Genomic DNA, 17,500 nt, shown 5'->3' on the forward strand with positions numbered 1-17,500 from the left:
ACGAATTTCTTTGGAGGGCTTCAAAAACATTCCAAAAAAAGCGTGTCCCTCGGGAGTCCGAACAAAGGTTCACGTTGTGAGGGGAATATATTATCATACAAGAAATCAAGTGGATCTGTACGGGTCGAGGTTGACTAGCAATAGAGTTATTTTCATAGAGTTATGACATTAGAGTTAAAGGTAAGTTTCCAAAATCCTGAATTCAAGATTTTGGAAGGCCTAAATCCTGAATTTAGAAATACAGAAAGGCCTAAGGTTAGCATTTATGAATGTTGGCTGAGGATTTTGGAAACTTAACTCTAACTCTACGACATAACTCTATGAAAATAACTCTATGAATAGCTGTCCCCGTACGGGTCCGCAAATGATCCCTAAACTGTACCGCAAGTGATAATAGGACCACAGGCCCCCAAGCTCGGTATACGATTTATAGACTTTGTATGAGAAAATTAAATTTGAGCTTATAAATGCTAAAATAAGCTGTAAATGTAGAAATTAACTTCACTTACCTCTACGTCAGTTGTCCTCGTCTTTTCTGTGCAATGGGAGGGCAAACTGTGTCCGTTTTAGACGGGTTTGTGGCTTACGAATTTTTACGATGTTGTTAGTCATTTCCCCTTCATAAAAAGAAGAAAGGCTGGTGACTCGCGGCGATCTCGTCCCACAAATTGCTCTCGCATCACAAAGCAACGGTCCGAATCGCCATAAAAACACCACAGCCTTAAGGCCAGATAAATTTCCTATTACATCAACTCCACTCCGGGACCACACAGCGATTTTTGGGGGATATATTCCAAATAATATTCGGCTTTCTATAATCTTCCCATGCGTTCAGCTAGGTGTGTGGCTACGGCCGTTATAGCTTGATGGCGATCGTATTACATTCTGCACTCTCCTTGGACAATTTGAAACACTTGGCCAATGAGAGTGAGAACTGAGGAGAATGAGTAAAAGTATCCGCCCAGAAATTTGTAATGGCTGAAATTAATTAATATTTCATAAGTCACGTTCAGTGTCTTTATATCTGATAAAACAGAAGACACTGCGTACTATTGAGGAGTGGTTTATCGATATAAAGTCACTGCACGTGGTGTATTATCCACCATTTGATAGGGCAATGGGCTTATGAATTATTAATGTATTTTGATTGTTAATTGTGTATCTCATATCTATTAATTCGGTCTCTTGGATATTTCTTAATAGATACTTTCTATCGGTTTTGTCTAGCAATTTTGATCGTGGGCGCTGAAAGAGAGAAAGGTCTAGTAGCTAGGCAAATTGACCTAAAATGCTACCAGTACAGTCCCAAAAATAGAACTTACAAGATACCATTCTAAAAAAAAGCACATTGACAAAATAAATAAATAAATAAATTCATCGTTTTAGCCTCAAAGTGCCACTATGATCAAAAAGTCACTTCCCTTTTTTCTTCAGATTTTGAAAGTGTGATTGCTTACTACTTGACTGGCAAAATGGTGAGCTTTGGTTTTTATCCAAAGGCTGTTTTAAATAGGAAAACTTTGACTGTATATACTGTTTGGGCGGTCAGTGTTCAAGATTAAAATCTTAAAGGGTTGTATCTGACCTAAAAAAGTATAAAAAACTAAAATTTCGGCAACGTTCTGTTTGCCTTCATCAGAGTAAAATAAAGAGATGAGTAATTAAAAGAGCTTTTTAAGGCATGCTTTGATCGCATTACTCGTGTTCCAAACTGACCGATTGGAACTCAGAGGATTGGATCTAGGGGAAAGTGACGTCATTTACTCAGTAGCTTAAAATTTCAGCGTTTAAACGCAGCTTATTATATATGCAAAACACGAGTGAAAAGTCTGGAAGCCCGAAACTCCCGTGCTGCATATTAATTGCCTTATTCACGATAGCCGCCATGTTGGTTTTCAAGTTGTCGTGCAAATTAGCCATGTGTTATGCTGGGGGGGCAAACATTGGAAAAAAGGCAAATTGCGGGAAATTGGCTCGTCGAAATATTGAAATAAAGTTGCTAAAATTACATTTTAGAATTTAGAATTAAGAACCTTTTATAATAATTTTATATATTTGATTGCCTTTGACATTTTGACTTTCTACATGTACTTCGTTACCTGCTCATTTTTCACTAAAAAACATTGAAATAACTTGTGTAATCATTCTATTTTACTACTTAGGTGATAAACATTTAATGAACGTGAAATATATCATCTGTGTGGCTAAGATGTTCGTCATAACCTTTCGAACTTGTGTTGTTTGCCCCTTCAGGGTGATCAGAAGTGTGTAGCTAATTAGCAAATCCAACATGGCGGCCATCGTTAATTTCCTCCGTGTACTCACGCATTGCATTCTTTAACTATTGAGTCTTTGACGTCATTTTTTCCTCGATCCAGCTCTCTCAAGATTTTAAAGTTAGTAATGGCGGACCATTAAATAGGGAAATTTTAGTCAAAATAAACAGGTGTCTTTGAAATCAAGGCTTAAAACTTGTGTCACTTACTGTTCAGTTAACATAGTATTGAAATTCAAAGAAAAATAGAAATTGATTTTTTGGTCATAGTAGCACTTTAATGTTTTAAATAGTACCAATTGAAATTCTCCGATTTATTTTCTATCATAACTGAATATTCTAAAATTTCAATTTCAAGTTCTTATTCTAATAATAGAAACGTCTATTTCAATTAAGTTGCATTGTGGGCTCAACCTACTCTAAACCCAAACCAGCAATTTTGCCTTGCGTGGTATTTTATGGGGCATTTCCTGAAACATGCCGTGTTGGGCGAGGCCACAATGAGGAGCCTACAACTCCAATACTAGTAGGTCTATAAAACGGCATTTTCACAGATCAAGACGCCGAGTTCGTAAATCAGATTTGGCTTGCATGAGTGACCATTCTGAATACCACTGAGAGGTAATAATTTCTCATGCAAGACTTGTTTTTAGCCGCAAAGGTCTGGTTTCGCGGGAAAATAAATCTAAGGGCACATTCGGGGTGCGTTCGATTGACCGTATTCTGGAATAGGAATACATGGAGTAGAAGTTAGAAATCCCCTCGTTTTTACGGAGATTCACATTAAGTTGTCAAACACCTGCTAAAATGCTATTTTAAACATATTTTTATTACCTTGTTGCTTCAAAACGCCAGACATACCGTTTTGAATCCGTCACTCGACGTATTCTTCTTCCGGAATACGGTGAATCGAACGCACCCTCGATTGACCCTATTCCGGAATAAGAATACGTGGAGTGATGATTAATACGGTATGTTTGGCGCGGGCAAGGATAATAAAAATATGTTTAAAATAGCATTTTAGCAGATTTTGACAATTTTAAATTAATTAATGTGAATCTCCGTAAAACGAAGGATTTCTAACTTATATTCCATGCATTCCTATTCCGGAATACGGTCAATCGAACGCACCCTAAGAATAACTCGGTCTGTAAAAACGCCGTTCCGCAAAAACAATGAAATTGTACGGTCCTGGTCATGGGCTCCTGGCTGTTGGTATCTTCACGGGCAACAGCCTCAAGACTTGTGTCTACGGACCTTTGGCCTGTCGGAGACTTCGTAATCTTATAAGGACAAAGCCCCGGGTTCTCATTACCAGACTATTACCGAGCAAGACGCTCAGTGGTGTTTACGTGGGATGCCGATGTTGATGTAAAACGTTAACTTTGGTTGCAGTTTTCCGTGATGACTGAGGTTGAGTGAGATTTATAAGACGAGTGTTAGGAGCGCACAAAAAGCTTTGGTGTCATGACAATCTGAGCATTTTCTTTGTATGTCGTTTGTGAACTTGGGTAGCTAGAGTCAAAAGAAGAAGCGGGCGGAAAATAATGAAAACAAACTTAGTAATGGTAAAACTTGGAGTCACGTCACGTCCGCATACCGCACTTGTAAAATTGCGTAATCATTCACGTATAATTTGCTTTTGCCGGTTGATTACGCTCCTTGATCGATCGATATTGGGACTTCATGTTTGAAAGGCTTTTCTTGCTTTTGGAATATTTTTTTCACGAAAACCTTTAGAAATGCTTTGTCGACATAGCTTTGAAATTCCGCAGGATTCTTTAGCATTGGAATGCAAGGTAACAGAATGCAAATTAGGTTTTGACATGTTCATTGCAATCCAACCTGATCAAAAGCGCCGAAAGCGCTTCGAAAATCGAGTCGCTCTGGTCAAGAGAGATTTGGATTAAATATGTTTTTGTCTGGAAATCTCATTATCATTTTTGTTAAGTAAGTCGGCTTTATAGTCATTTTCGAAAGTTGTTAGATTGTGGAGCAATAACTATTGTGGCCGATGATCTAACAAAACTGTCTTAGAGCAACATGCACAAGTTAAAGGCAAGAGGAATTCCTCTATGATCACGCAACTGGCCAACAAGGATTGACTTTACTGAACATCACAAGCACGTTGCTAGTTACCGAACCCAACCCAATTTATAACGTGGTCTTCGAAAGGCATCCCACGTAATTAATTGATGTAACCTTGGATAAACTTTCATTGTTTCTTGCTTAACATGGAGCAGAATGCGCGATACTTTAGCGTAAAACTCAAGGTTCCCGAAAACGGGACTATTAAGAAAAGGGCTCCTCCAGGACTTACCCCTAGTGTCGTAAATGGTAACCTTTGCGACTCCGCTATTCGTCTAAAAGCGATCGTTCTAAAGCTTGTTGCTCAGTATTAGATTGCATGAAATTAGTTTTCAACTCACGGCCGAAAGTTGGCGGCCGACTTGATCTTTTCGTTCAGCACATACACATACGCTAGACATAAGGGAAGAATCCTTCAGCATGAGAATCAGTTTTATGATCAGAGTGGCAAGGGCGGTAAGTTCGTTGGGGAAATTGTTCAATAGCAGGTTGCTTACACTTCGGCATTTCATTTGTGTTTTTCCATGGCTAGATCTCGGGGACACAAACAATTTTTTCTCACGCTTCGATCTTTGTCTTTTTCTATTGTAGTGTGCCATTTTCTTACATCATTATTTCTTACATATCAAACACATTCTGTTTCCTCGATATCTTACTGAAGCCTCAGTAGTAAGCATTTAATTGTTTGTTAATAACATCTATTTTCCAGTGTTGCAGGCGTTATAACATGACTCCTTTTCCTCTTCACATTCGGCTGCGCATTGGTCATTGTCACATGTTGCCCAGCAAAATCGGTTGTTGTCAAAACAAGTGTCATGGCAAGCAGATTGGGCGTCTGTCCTCTGAAATGCTACCACCACAAGAACTACAGCAATCGTGGTGTAAAATAAACAGGCCTTCATCTGCAATTATAAAATCAAACAGCTATTGTCTTTGGCATTAAATTTACCCTTACAATATAGAAGTTGCGAGGAAGGAGAAAGGAAAGGTGAGATGGTACTTATTGATAAGGAGCAACTCTAGTGTTGCTACTCTACGTTTCAAGTGTTTTTTAACTAAAGGTTCCTTCCGTTTGAAGTTGACTTGACCATATGTTGGGGCTGTTGTGTCTAGTTTTTTTAATGTTGTTATCTTTGTTCAGCTGAAATTCAGCTCGGGATTTCTTTGGTGTAAGTTTACATTTAGCTATCGATTCACTTTTCTTTTTTCTTAGCAGTGACCTAACTATTTCGGAGATCACGAACGAGAAATCAGGGAAAGGGCGGTTTCAAAAGAAGACGTGCAGGCGACTATTGTCTATGGTTTTGAAATATTGAAATTTTGTGTTTCCCGTGTATAGTGTTCCATTTAATCAATAATCAAACCATTTAAGCAACTTCGAATCCACAGTACAAACAAAGTACGTGTCTATGGCAGTTTAATTAAAATTAAGGTCGTGAGTTGACTACTTTTGGAAGAAAACAAGTTGTCGGAATAACAATCTAAATTGTGCATACGTCGCTTTTGTGATGTAAATTATATGTGGCGGGTAAGTTTCTCAAGAGCACATTGTATAGACCTCATTCATAGTGGCGGCCAAATAAAATATTCTTCTATTTTAATGCTAATAAGCCTTTCTAAACTCGCTACGACGAGCAATTTTTAAAGGTTTTTTTTTTCAAAGTGAGAGCAGTAGGCCTAATCAACATAAATACAAAAGAAGGTAAATGTGGTCACCATTTATGAAAGTGATCTATTATTTCATAGCACGAAGGTTTACCAGTCAAAAAGGCGTCAAAGATGTAGGCTGATTGGTAGCGATTTTACAGAGAGAAAGCGAAATTCTTAGGGCGTCCACTCAGCCCACGGTGTTAACATCGCTCTGGAACATTCATCCAACACTAATATCCATACGTAATCAGTCAAGAACCAAATACATGGTCAGATATTTAGCTAATTGAATATAATTGGGATCTAAGTTTTACTTGCAAAAAACTATCTTGAAATAACTAGGGAATAAAGGTATTTTTAATGAGAAACTGGGATTTTTGCTGTTGCATGGCTAATTTTCCTTGCTTGCATGAAAACAGTAGCCATGAATGTTCTGAAGAGGATATTTAAAATTGAATCAAATACGACATTTAAAAACCTGAACAGACTTGCCATTATTTGATCATGTTTCTGTAATCGGCGAGAACAAACATGCGTTTACATGTTTTTCGAATTGTTTCTTATGAGATATACCCAGTCTTGCCTGAAGGTGATGAGAAAAAATTTGTCATAAGGGAAGAAGAAATCTTTTCACTCAAACTCTTTAAGTTTGTTTTAGGTACAAAACAGCCACAATATCTTAGTAAGTACATCTTGTCAAAAAACTTGCGGAAATGTCCTGACTTTTTTGTCAAAATAGATCGAGTTGTTCTTTTCCAACTTATCAACACCTTGAACTGACAATGTTGTTTCTAGGCTAGTCACTTTATATCATGAAATTCCAAACAATTATGATTTTATGCTAAAGGCAAATTCGAACGGCTTGATGAACATACCTTGTTTTGATTTCACGCGCCCTTTGTTTTGATTTCTAACGGCAGTGACAAATTGGCACAACGTGTCGTGTGTTCTCGATGTAGAAATTCTTATCCTTTTATTTCCTCCAAATGATTAGCACTCCGAATTTCGGTTTTCGACACCCGCAGCTGTCCGGCTAGGTTTGTCCACTTATCAGCTTTAGTCTTCTCAGTTAACTTACAAACAAAAGTGTTTTTTGAAAAACAGGTTTTCTCTTTATGTCGGCGTTTTAATTGGTCACCATATTGAAATCACACAGTATGTTTGCATTCGAAAGACTTGTATTGCTTTAGTTGTCACTTGGAGGCGTCAATACTCATTCAAAATACACGTCAGCCACGCTTCATCATTTGCTTAACTTCAACTTATTTGTTAGTAGATGATAATGATTCAGTAAATGTTTTTATAAATAATTAATCAGTGTTTTATGTTGGTCAATGTAATATTTGTGCGATTTTTAAGCTTTCCACGAGACCATACCGAAATATCCAATAATGCTCGCTAAAGGAACTCCCCGGATTGGTCAGGAATAGAAGTTAACCTGGGAAAATCTTTGAAACTTTCACGATTGTCAGTTTATTATAGTGACTGTAAATTTGCTAGTTTAGAAGAAAGAGCTGGCAATTTGCTAATGCGCGCTACGTTTCTAAGGAACAGGAAGTACAACTTTGACGTTATTTATGAAATAACAACATTATTTTCTATATTGATCGCAATTTGGAATGGAACCTAAGCAAATATTTTCCTCCGGCTCGTGATATCAGGTACTGAATAATGCGTCCAAGAGAGTTAGTTACAAAAATTAAAATTAAAAATTATACAAAAAAGTGAGGTAGGTCGAGGAGCGCTATTTGCCTTTGTCATCTCAACCGCTGCTATGGTAATGATCTACCTCTGGAAATGTGCAAAATTATGTTAAGCAACGCATTTCTTTGGATAAAGCAAGCAGGCGCAAGTCCAAGTCACAACTTTCCTCGTTCGTGCATTCTCAAAATATGCGAGTTAGATAAATGGACCTTTTTGCTTCTAGGACGTTGCGGGATTGCGCAGATGGTTATGCTTATTGTTCACGTTTCGATCGGTTCTTTGCGTGATCGCTTGGAGGCCATAACGCGCTCTTATATCAGGCCTAATCATCAAGAAATACATTATTTATTATGCTGCTTACATAACATCTTGCTCCCCCAACGTTGCCCGTGACGCATACATTTTATTTATCGAGAACATTGTGTCGTTGGAAAGGCTACAAGGATTGAGAAATCAAGGTCTTGCTTTCCACCGCTATTCCCTTTTTTGGTCAAAGCGATAAAATGCGGCGAAATAAGAACTCGGTTTTTACATGACAGCCAAATATAATAATGATAATTAGGAAGGAAGGGAATATGATTATTATATTTCCTTCCTTCCTGATTATTATTATTATTATTATTATTATTTATAATTTTTTTTGTGTTTGAACTTAATGTAAGTTAGATGCAACTCATTGATGTAAATAATATTGTATATTTATGTAAATTTGTTAATTTGTTAATTTATTACTATTAATTTAATTTTTATCTGTACTATCTATTTTGCCAGTTCACTTTTATACATATGTGTATATATTTTTGTTTTCCTTTCATTTAATTCCTGTGGTAGTGGCCATCTCGAAAGCATTTGCTACTATGGCCACTTCGCACTTTTCCACTTTTTTCACTCAAGTATAATTAGTCTGTTTCCTTCATTCTTTTAATTGTTCTGTCAATTATTTATTTTCTGAAATAGTGCATAATAATAAAAAATCTTGAATCTTGAATCTTGACGTCATAGCAAGCTCCGTCGGTTTTCTTACCAAATTTAGAAATCAAACCTTATCCTTCGGAAATGGAACTCTGATTCTTATGCAGACAGTTTCGTCTGTTTCGGTTAACAAACATGGCCATCTTGCACTTGTGTGAAAACCAAGAATATTAAGAGGAATTTCTTTATTGTAAGAAACAAGCCAATGTATGAGTGCTTGTCAGTTTGCTTCTAAATTGAAAAACGAGTTGTTGCGTCAAAATCTCTCGAAGTGAAGCAGCTGTTGCAAGAGTTTGAATTTGTTTCCCGAGTGAATGGAAGTCTTAAATCCGGCTAGATTTTCATCATGCAGATCACATTGACTCATATCAGAATCCCATAAGGGTTGAAACGTGTAACGCGCGTTCACAGCTTCCGAATATTCAGTGCGAACTGATTGGTTGAATGTTTCAGTGCTAAGTACCATATTTGGAAACACCTCGCTCTTGTTGTTCCAAATATGGTACTTAGCAAATCGAATATTCAGAAGGTTGTTTCCAAGCACACAAGGGGCCGTTACACGTTTCAACGCTTATGGGTTTCTGGTCATATATAATTTCACTCCTTCCTCGATCCTGAGCCGATCATCGACACCTGCTTTCCAAAGAACCACCACTGAGACCATTACACATTTATTTGGTAAAGTGGTTTCTTCTAATAAACATGTATTTTAAAAGAAATTTTCGATTTACGGTAGAAGCATTCAGCCCCCAGGCCCTTTTTGTTTGCTCCCAACATGGTCCGGCATCCTCCGAGACATAACCTGTATGCTTTATATTGATGAGTAGAGCGGTTTTCAATTGAGTGTCGAAAGTAATTAGCGAATTGCTTTGGTTTTGCATTACTTCACTCAGTGATTGGTTGAAATTTCTCGCGCCACTTTTTCAATTAATCAGAAGAGAAAAGAAGAGAAACCAAAACCAATCGTGGCTCGCGCGTGCACATTTTCCCGCGCTTTGTGTCGGCTACGTGTAATTACTTCGAGTTTTGATTGGTTTACAGGATTGTCTGCGTCCTTTTTGATTGGCCAAAGTAATTCCTTTGGTTTTGGTTTTACGACACTCAATTGAAAACCGCTCTAAATGACCGTCCGTAACAAGGTTTTTGTTACATCCTGCGGCCAACGAACGCAACATTTTCATTTCAGACCAAATGAAATACAAGCCCACTTGCATACTATCGAGAGTCTTGCGGTCTCGTTGGCTCTTTATCTAGTACACGATTAGTATTGAAGAGCCAGACCTAACTCAGGAGTACACGTACAAAAACACAATGAACTGACAAACAGTTTTTTTTCTGGTTCTGTCAAGGAACAAATAGACAAGCCAAAGACAACCTGCCTTCCCAGAAAGTCTTAAGCAGCTTAAAAAGACGGCGTAAGAATTTCCTAGTACACTGAATTTGTGACAAAAATTTGGTTTTATCAACGGAGTTGATAATGTAAATTGGCCACCGTACAGAGATTCTATAGCTTTTAGAATCTCTGTACGGTGGCCAATTTACATTATCAACTCCGTTGATAAAACCAAATTTTTGTATACTACTTCCCCACCGACGCAGCACCACAGTTTCTTTAGAAACTACCCCTTCATGAATTTGTGACAGGCTACCATCATGTTTTCGTTAATTTGAATCGTGCCCGCATCTAAATATCGTGCAGAAAAACCATTAAGACTATAATATGACTACTCAGAAAAAGAAACCTTAGTTTGGGTCATTGGAATGTGAAATGAAAAAAGGGGCTAACCATGCTTTTTTTGGAGATAATCAGGTTTGTTTTTTGGAAAAGTGGACACTTAAAACAAAGACACGTAACTTTTTTCACAGTTTTTATCGACGCAAACGTTTAATTACAGTAAAACAGCAGGAACGACAAAGATCTTTAAAATGAATAGCAAATTGCAACTGGGTGATTCTAAAAATGGTTTTTAATTCACAAAAACGTCAAGACAGAGCCATTCTTGAGCCTGACAGCACTCCTCTGTAGTTACTGAAAAGCGCCCTTTAACAATTTTTTACGACCCCAAAAGTTAATCCCGACTTCAATGGGCCTCAATGTCCGAGGATATTTGGAGTGGAGTGAGTTGTTGTACACTGCAATTGAATCCAACCCGTACGGGGCTGAATCGAAGTGATCACCTACCTACTTGCACTGTCAAAAGTTTCTTGTGGTGAGCTTTTTGTTCAGTACTTACGTCCGTTATCCATTTTTTGTCGATCTTGCTGGCAGTCGATTGCACGGAACAAAAAAAAAATAATTCTTATCTCATGCTTCGTGATTATTTTTTGAACAATAATGATTATTGTACTAAAAGTATTGATCCCAGGCCCTATGTGGTTGTCTTCGAAGAATTTACTACATTTGGTTTCTTAATTTTTATGATAAATAGCTCTGTTTCATTGTTGAGTAGTGGAGTTAATAAAGATGGCTCCATTGAAATAATTTCTTCTGCACCATCCACTTTCTCTCTCCGATGGGTCATTGTTTCTAGCTTTTTCAATTTGTCGAGGAGACAACTGTTTCATTACGAATTTTTTTGGTCTTTTGCTACAAGATACACGTGTTTCGCACTGCAACCGAATAAATCTTCCAAGGCATTTCTATAGTCGGAAAAATAACTTCAGGCTTCTCTACGCAAGTGCTAAAATTGCGTTTATAACTGCTTCACTTGAACACAGTTTTTAAGCACTTATACTTCCATTTCTGCCATATTTATGCAGTTTTTGTCTTGAAGCTCAAACGTCGAAGGTTAATATTTTTGACAGTGTCCTCGGCAGGCTGTTACCATGGTAACACATCTACATTGAAACAAGGCCAAAAGGATGCTTATTCCTCATTTATGCAAAATTCACACATTAGTTTTTCGCAGCATTTGCTTACTTAAAATTTCAACAGACAGACTTTTCGTAATTCGCTGATAGGCGTTTTATAGTTTTCCCAAATTTGTGTCCCTTAAATTTCTGATTTTTTTTATTGACGGCTCATTTGTAGTCGGAACTATTTTAAGTTAACTCCAAATTTCTGCAATATATATTACGGGTTTAAGAGAAATTTGGTAAAGCAGCCAACAGGTGCACGCGCCAAATTTTTCTAAGTTCTTCTGAAGGAGTACCATGACTTTTACGTAATAGGGGCGAATTTATACCGCGTTTCAAAGCGAGAAGAGAGGGCAATTTAGACGGACTAAATACGAGTAATCAATTTATACAAACACTAAGAGAGTGCAATTTTATGCGATATTTGAAAATTTACTCGAGCTAATTTATTCCGAAACGCACGAAAGAAATCGCGTGATAATTTGTCTAGGATGTTGATTTGAAAAAAATGCGTAAATGATTTTTATGAGAGCAACCTAACCTTCAAGATTTTTGCAATGTTTTCGTTCTTAGTTCTTGCTTTATTTTGACCTCGAAAAACTTAATGAAGTCAACCGCTGGCTGCTTACAGGTCTTCAAGTGCACCTTATCAAATGTATTGCGCAATCGAAAGGTCGCTTTGAATTGACTGGTTGCCTTTGACCTATGAATCACCACCTTGCAACTTGGAAACAATTGCATGCTCTCTGTAATCCAGAACATATATTTTTCTTTCATGAATGCATTTGCAGTAGTTGAAAGTATGAGTCAAATTGCACAATCCGTGCTACAAGTCTTGTCAACCACAATTCATCTAAACAATAAATAAAATTCGTAGTTTGACTACAGTCCTAGAAAAATTGCTGGGACAATGAAGCCATGAGGGCACACGCGGTTGCAAAGGCAATGCATGGAAACCAACTGTCCCCCCCCCCCCCCCCCCCTCCACCTGTTGCCTTACAATGTTGATTTGAAACCCAACGTTGCTTAGGGTGGTGCGGGGCAAATATAAGGTACACCTTAAATGAAAGTGATTTTTGAGCACATTATTGAAGGTGCCCCAAGCGCTTTTGACCTTTTGACCACGATTGTAGGAATGACCAGCTAATACCCCCACGCCCTCCCCAGGCTGGTGGTATGAGTGCTCATTTTCCCAGTCCGAATCCCTCTTAAATTCAACACTGAATTATGCACCAGTGGCGTAATTCGAGGAGTTGGGCTATGGTTGGCAGAGTACCAGGAAAGAGGAGCCACTCTAATCTAAAGGGAATCTCTGCTAGCGACATTGCCAGTTACATTTTGTTTCATTAAAGCCTTGGCCAAACTATCGAATAAAGTTGGTTCAACACTCCAACTTTGCTCGATCCAACATTGTTCGACTGTTTGGCCGCCCATGTTGGAAGATGTTCGTCCAACATTTTTTGTTCAATCAAGTGTTGGAAAGAGTTTGCCTTTGGTCAGAAATTACACCTAACAACTCTGCCCGAGGCAACAATGTTGAAGTATTTTGCCGCTCGACCAACAAAGTTGTGCCCTGCTAGCCAATCACGAATCGCTATCTTATTTTCAAGCCCAAGCTTTTAGCATCATTTTTAACAAATATGTAGGACTGAGAACCAAGAGGCCGTCGTGGTTGTTGATGAACAGCCTTACAGCTGGACTAAGCGGTTCACCACTCATTTTGTCGCTCTGTTTGAAGATGTTTGGTTCAATAGGGCTCATTCTCATCATCTCCTATGACGCGGGTGTATCTTGTAGTGATAACCGTACAACGACAGAGACATACCCTTCTCTGCTCGTTCTGGTAAACGTTATTTGTTTTTTCCTCGTTTGAATCCGTCATTTCCGTCCTCCAACATCTCCAGTACAATAAACGCTACGAGCGCTTTTCGTTTCCGTGTTTGCGCCATATTTTCAAATTTAGTGCCAATTTAAACTTGAATGTTTCGTCAAGCAATGTTGGACTGATAGTGTTTTACCACTATCTCAACATTTGCATTCAACAATGTTGCATGTGGGATCCAACTTTGTTCGATGGTTTGGCGAGGGTTTAACGCACGAGTTTGTTCACACAAGGCATCATGCTACGCTTTACACACAATGACTTCAAAAGGTAAAAGAACTTGTTAAACGAACTTCAATCTTCGATTTTAAGCCTTTTAGCTTTGATAACAAGCCAGTTATTTTTAGTTATCGCAAACTGATAAATTCGTGGGTGGCAAAAGCTCTCTTATGATCCCACAGATTCTTTAATTATAAAATTTCGAATTTTCAAAGCATCACTGCTCAGAGATTATCATGCATATCGCGTTCAAATTTTCAGATATGGCTCATTATGCAATGCACTTTCAATATTCAGTATTTTGTTCTCGGCTGACTGATAAGAAAACGATAGCGTTGTGCTAATGAGGCAAAAAATGTAAACAAATATTTAACAATTATTCCATGAGCGCGCGTTAGATATGAGATGATCCGAGCTGGCTATAACCAGTCTTATATCCAACAAGAGCGAATGGAATAATTTTTTTTATCAAATTCCTTAAACTCCAAAAGTTTAGAAAGTACGAAATACGAGTGAAAAAAGCGAGCAAATCCGAGCGAAATCGAAAAAATTTGATGAGAACTGATGTTATGTTGTGTCAGGCCTTGTGGTCAGACAAACGCAGGCTCATCACAAAAACATTTCTTACCTTTTCGCGTACTTCTAAACGTCGGGATTGATCCAAACTTTCCAATGAAACAGTTTTTTGGCTTCATTCAGTGAGAAATTTCGCTTTCCGGCGAAAAAACTCTTAGCTTGGCAACGCGTAGCTCAATCATTTACCATATAAGGTCAAACTAGACTGAGGAATATAACCGAGATTGAGTGAACCAATCAGAGCACGAGAAATGCATTATCCGAGGTTGAAAATTTAATAATCCCCTATATCCGAGAGGACAGTAACTCAAGGGGTTCGATCTTAACTCCTAACCGGCATTAGTGCAACATCTTTTGGGTGCTTTGTTAATGATGCACTCATTCGCGATCCATGTAGAAGGGAAAACTGATGACCTCTAAACCAGCGAACATATTTTGTTTGTAGTGAGCTGATTTAATTTGTTTTAATTGCAGCTCACCCATTTTGATTACTAAAAGAAAACCTGAGACAAGTTGATATATTTTCTGATTCAATTTATCCAAAACTTTCCGGCTGGTGAATTTGAGCGTGAACCATTTAGGAAAATGCCGTGGGGTTAAAAAAAAAGGAATGCTATTGATTTGACCGACAATAGATGGTACAAATACTTTTACTTTTTACTTTTAGAATGATGCTTGGCTGAAAAGAGATGCTGCGTAAAAGAGTTCTCAAAGAATATTTGTCTCTGGGACCACAAGTAAACTCTTCCCCCTAAAGGTCTTTTTAGATAACATACCTTTTACTATCAATCTTAATTCTTGTGACACTGCAACCTTGGCGTCCGATATCTTACCGTAGTAATTCGCTTGCTACCGGCTTATATACTTACGGCAAAAAACGTAATTAATGCAAACGACTTACGCATTCAAGGAAAACCAGCTGTCGATTGCTATCAAGAAATTACTCTTCAGGCAGAATTAGCGGGTAAAAGTTAAAGACCTTTTTTGTATGCCATTGCAGTAACTCCCTTTTGAAAGAGAGAATTTCTAAAGGGTTCAGGGTGTAGTCGAAAAAGGCACGAATTGCAAGAAACAACGATTTACTCAGTCAAATATTATCTCATTACTCTGTGGAAGTAAACGAAAATTAAGAAAAAAAACTCAATAGACTATTATAAACCATTTGTTATGTTTGGTGACAATCAAGACCTTCTCCGGAAACGCAAAAGGGTTGTAAAAAGGTTCATGAATGATTAAAACGCACAATTAATAACTGCAAACTTGATTTATCTCTTTTAACGACAATTGATCGAGACGGCGATTTATCTCCATTTAAAAGCCGAGAAGGGTCATTTGTGTTCGAAGTTAGCACCTGCACCTCCGCCAGGCTTCTACCCTTAGTACCTTCTACCCTTCTATCAAAGGGCTTCGAAAACGACTATTTATTCACTTTCGGCGTACGAAACTCATCATTGATTTGATGATAGTTCGTATAGGCAGTGAAAATAAATTTATAAAATATTTTGCCTTGTGCGTTTTCTTTGTTTATCTGTTGGAGACACTGTCGGATGTAGTTATTTCGGTGTTGTGCTATTAATCGCTGAAACTATGCAAATAGAAGACATTCGACTCACCAGGTTGATCTTCCCTACCAACGACTGGTTTGGATTTCAAACCATAGGGTTACTAACAAATCCTACATTACGACAAGAAATTGTGTTCAAAGGTCAGCGTGTATTTTACAGCCGTCATTTTACGGTAATTTATTATCAAAGTGCACGGGAAGTTCACGGCAAAAAGGAAAAAAGTGGGCTGTTCTTGTGCACGTAAGGAAGTAGGAATCTCACGAATGTAAGTTTAAGTTTAAGTTTAAGTTTAATAAAGCTTCTTACCAAAGTACAAAAGAAAATATATATACTAAAGTACAATAGGTAAAGGAAAGCAATAGGGGGAAACTGAATTCCCATATAAGTTAGAAAACCTTGTCTTTACCTATCGAGTCGAGTTGATGCATGTTAAGTTTCGGTAAATTAACAGGACTAAAATGGAAATTTTTTTAACTGACCGTAAGAAGCTTTTACAAGCGTTTTTTTAAACCATGCTTTATGCTCTAACGCCTTCTTCCCAGCTCAAAAAAAGTAATGTCAACACTTGTCGTAGAGAACGTAAAGGCAATTAAATCATTTTAAAATTCCTTAATTTATAAGAAATGAAAAAAAATCCTTGTTTTCAACAGTGATCATCTCACCGTCAATTTATGCTCATTGCATACGGCTCAGGTTTTAGAGAACTTTCCTATTTAAGCAATCAATAAAATAAATTGCTTCCCACTGTTATTAGGGTCTTATAGGGCTTAAATGTGACCTCAAACTGTATTCAAATCAGAACTCTTGCTTACATTAGTTAAGTTTTTAGAGTTTTTTAAGAGGAACCATGATCTCCAATATTCATGCTTAGTCTGTCTCTCAGAGTTGCTTGTTTATTATTATTTTTATTTTTCCCTTTGTCCTCTTCTGAATAAAACTGTATATCATAAAAGTAGGAATTACGCCTTTGCTAGTATTTGGTCAAGCTTATACTTGAAATAACATGACACATTCTCAAAAAAACGAGTTACTTTGCCTCACGAAATTTCTGAATTTCTAATTCCTTTAAAATGGATAGGGTATCTTGTCATCAAGTAAAAACATGAACAGATGATGCAACCATTACTTCAAACTACTCTGGGAAGTGAACAAAATCAAGATTCATTGTCGGTGGGCGTGTCAAGATATAGGGCAGATCGAGTGTCCAGTTCTGACGCGGACTGAAGTAATTTTAGCGGAAAGAGTTTGTTCTATTTGTGAACACATTGCCCACGACGGAGCCTGGCTAATTATACAATCCGCCAATGTTGTAATGGCCTGGGAAGTAAGCCAATGTGGAGTTTAAAAAACAAAACAAAAAAGTACGTGGGATGAAAACAGCATGAAGTTAAAATCCAAAAGAGTTTGAATGCAATCTCGTGAAACCGTTTCCACAACGAACATAAAAAACGTATATGCTCGTTTTCATTCCGGTGCGCACAGTAATGTGTTGTTTGAAACTCCGGACCTGACTTCAGTATACTCAGGATGAAACTGGACAAAGAAGTGAAACTGATATTACAACAGTTCATTGACTCAACTATTTGCAAGTGACAAATCTATGGGTGAATATAAACAGCTTTTAAAAATGCAATCATTCACTAATTTCGTGTCTTTTTCATTTTTACCCACAGTTTTTTTTTTTGTGTTGATTTGCTTTACATTTGCGTGGGT

General features: G+C 37.6%; 1 long non-coding RNA gene across 1 annotated transcript; it reads right to left on the minus strand.

Annotated features, from left to right (window-relative positions):
- Window positions 1-4,927: 4,927 nt before the first annotated feature.
- Window positions 4,928-15,261, minus strand: LOC138000008 (uncharacterized). Its single transcript, XR_011123043.1, has 2 exons — window positions 14,999-15,261; window positions 4,928-5,265 (listed from the first exon to the last, which is right to left on the minus strand). It is a non-coding gene; the product is annotated as an uncharacterized lncRNA (long non-coding RNA).
- Between the last annotated feature and the right edge of the window lie 2,239 nt (window positions 15,262-17,500).

This window comes from Montipora foliosa, chromosome 4 (assembly GCF_036669935.1).
Source record: "Montipora foliosa isolate CH-2021 chromosome 4, ASM3666993v2, whole genome shotgun sequence".
Lineage (NCBI taxonomy): Eukaryota > Metazoa > Cnidaria > Anthozoa > Scleractinia > Acroporidae > Montipora > Montipora foliosa.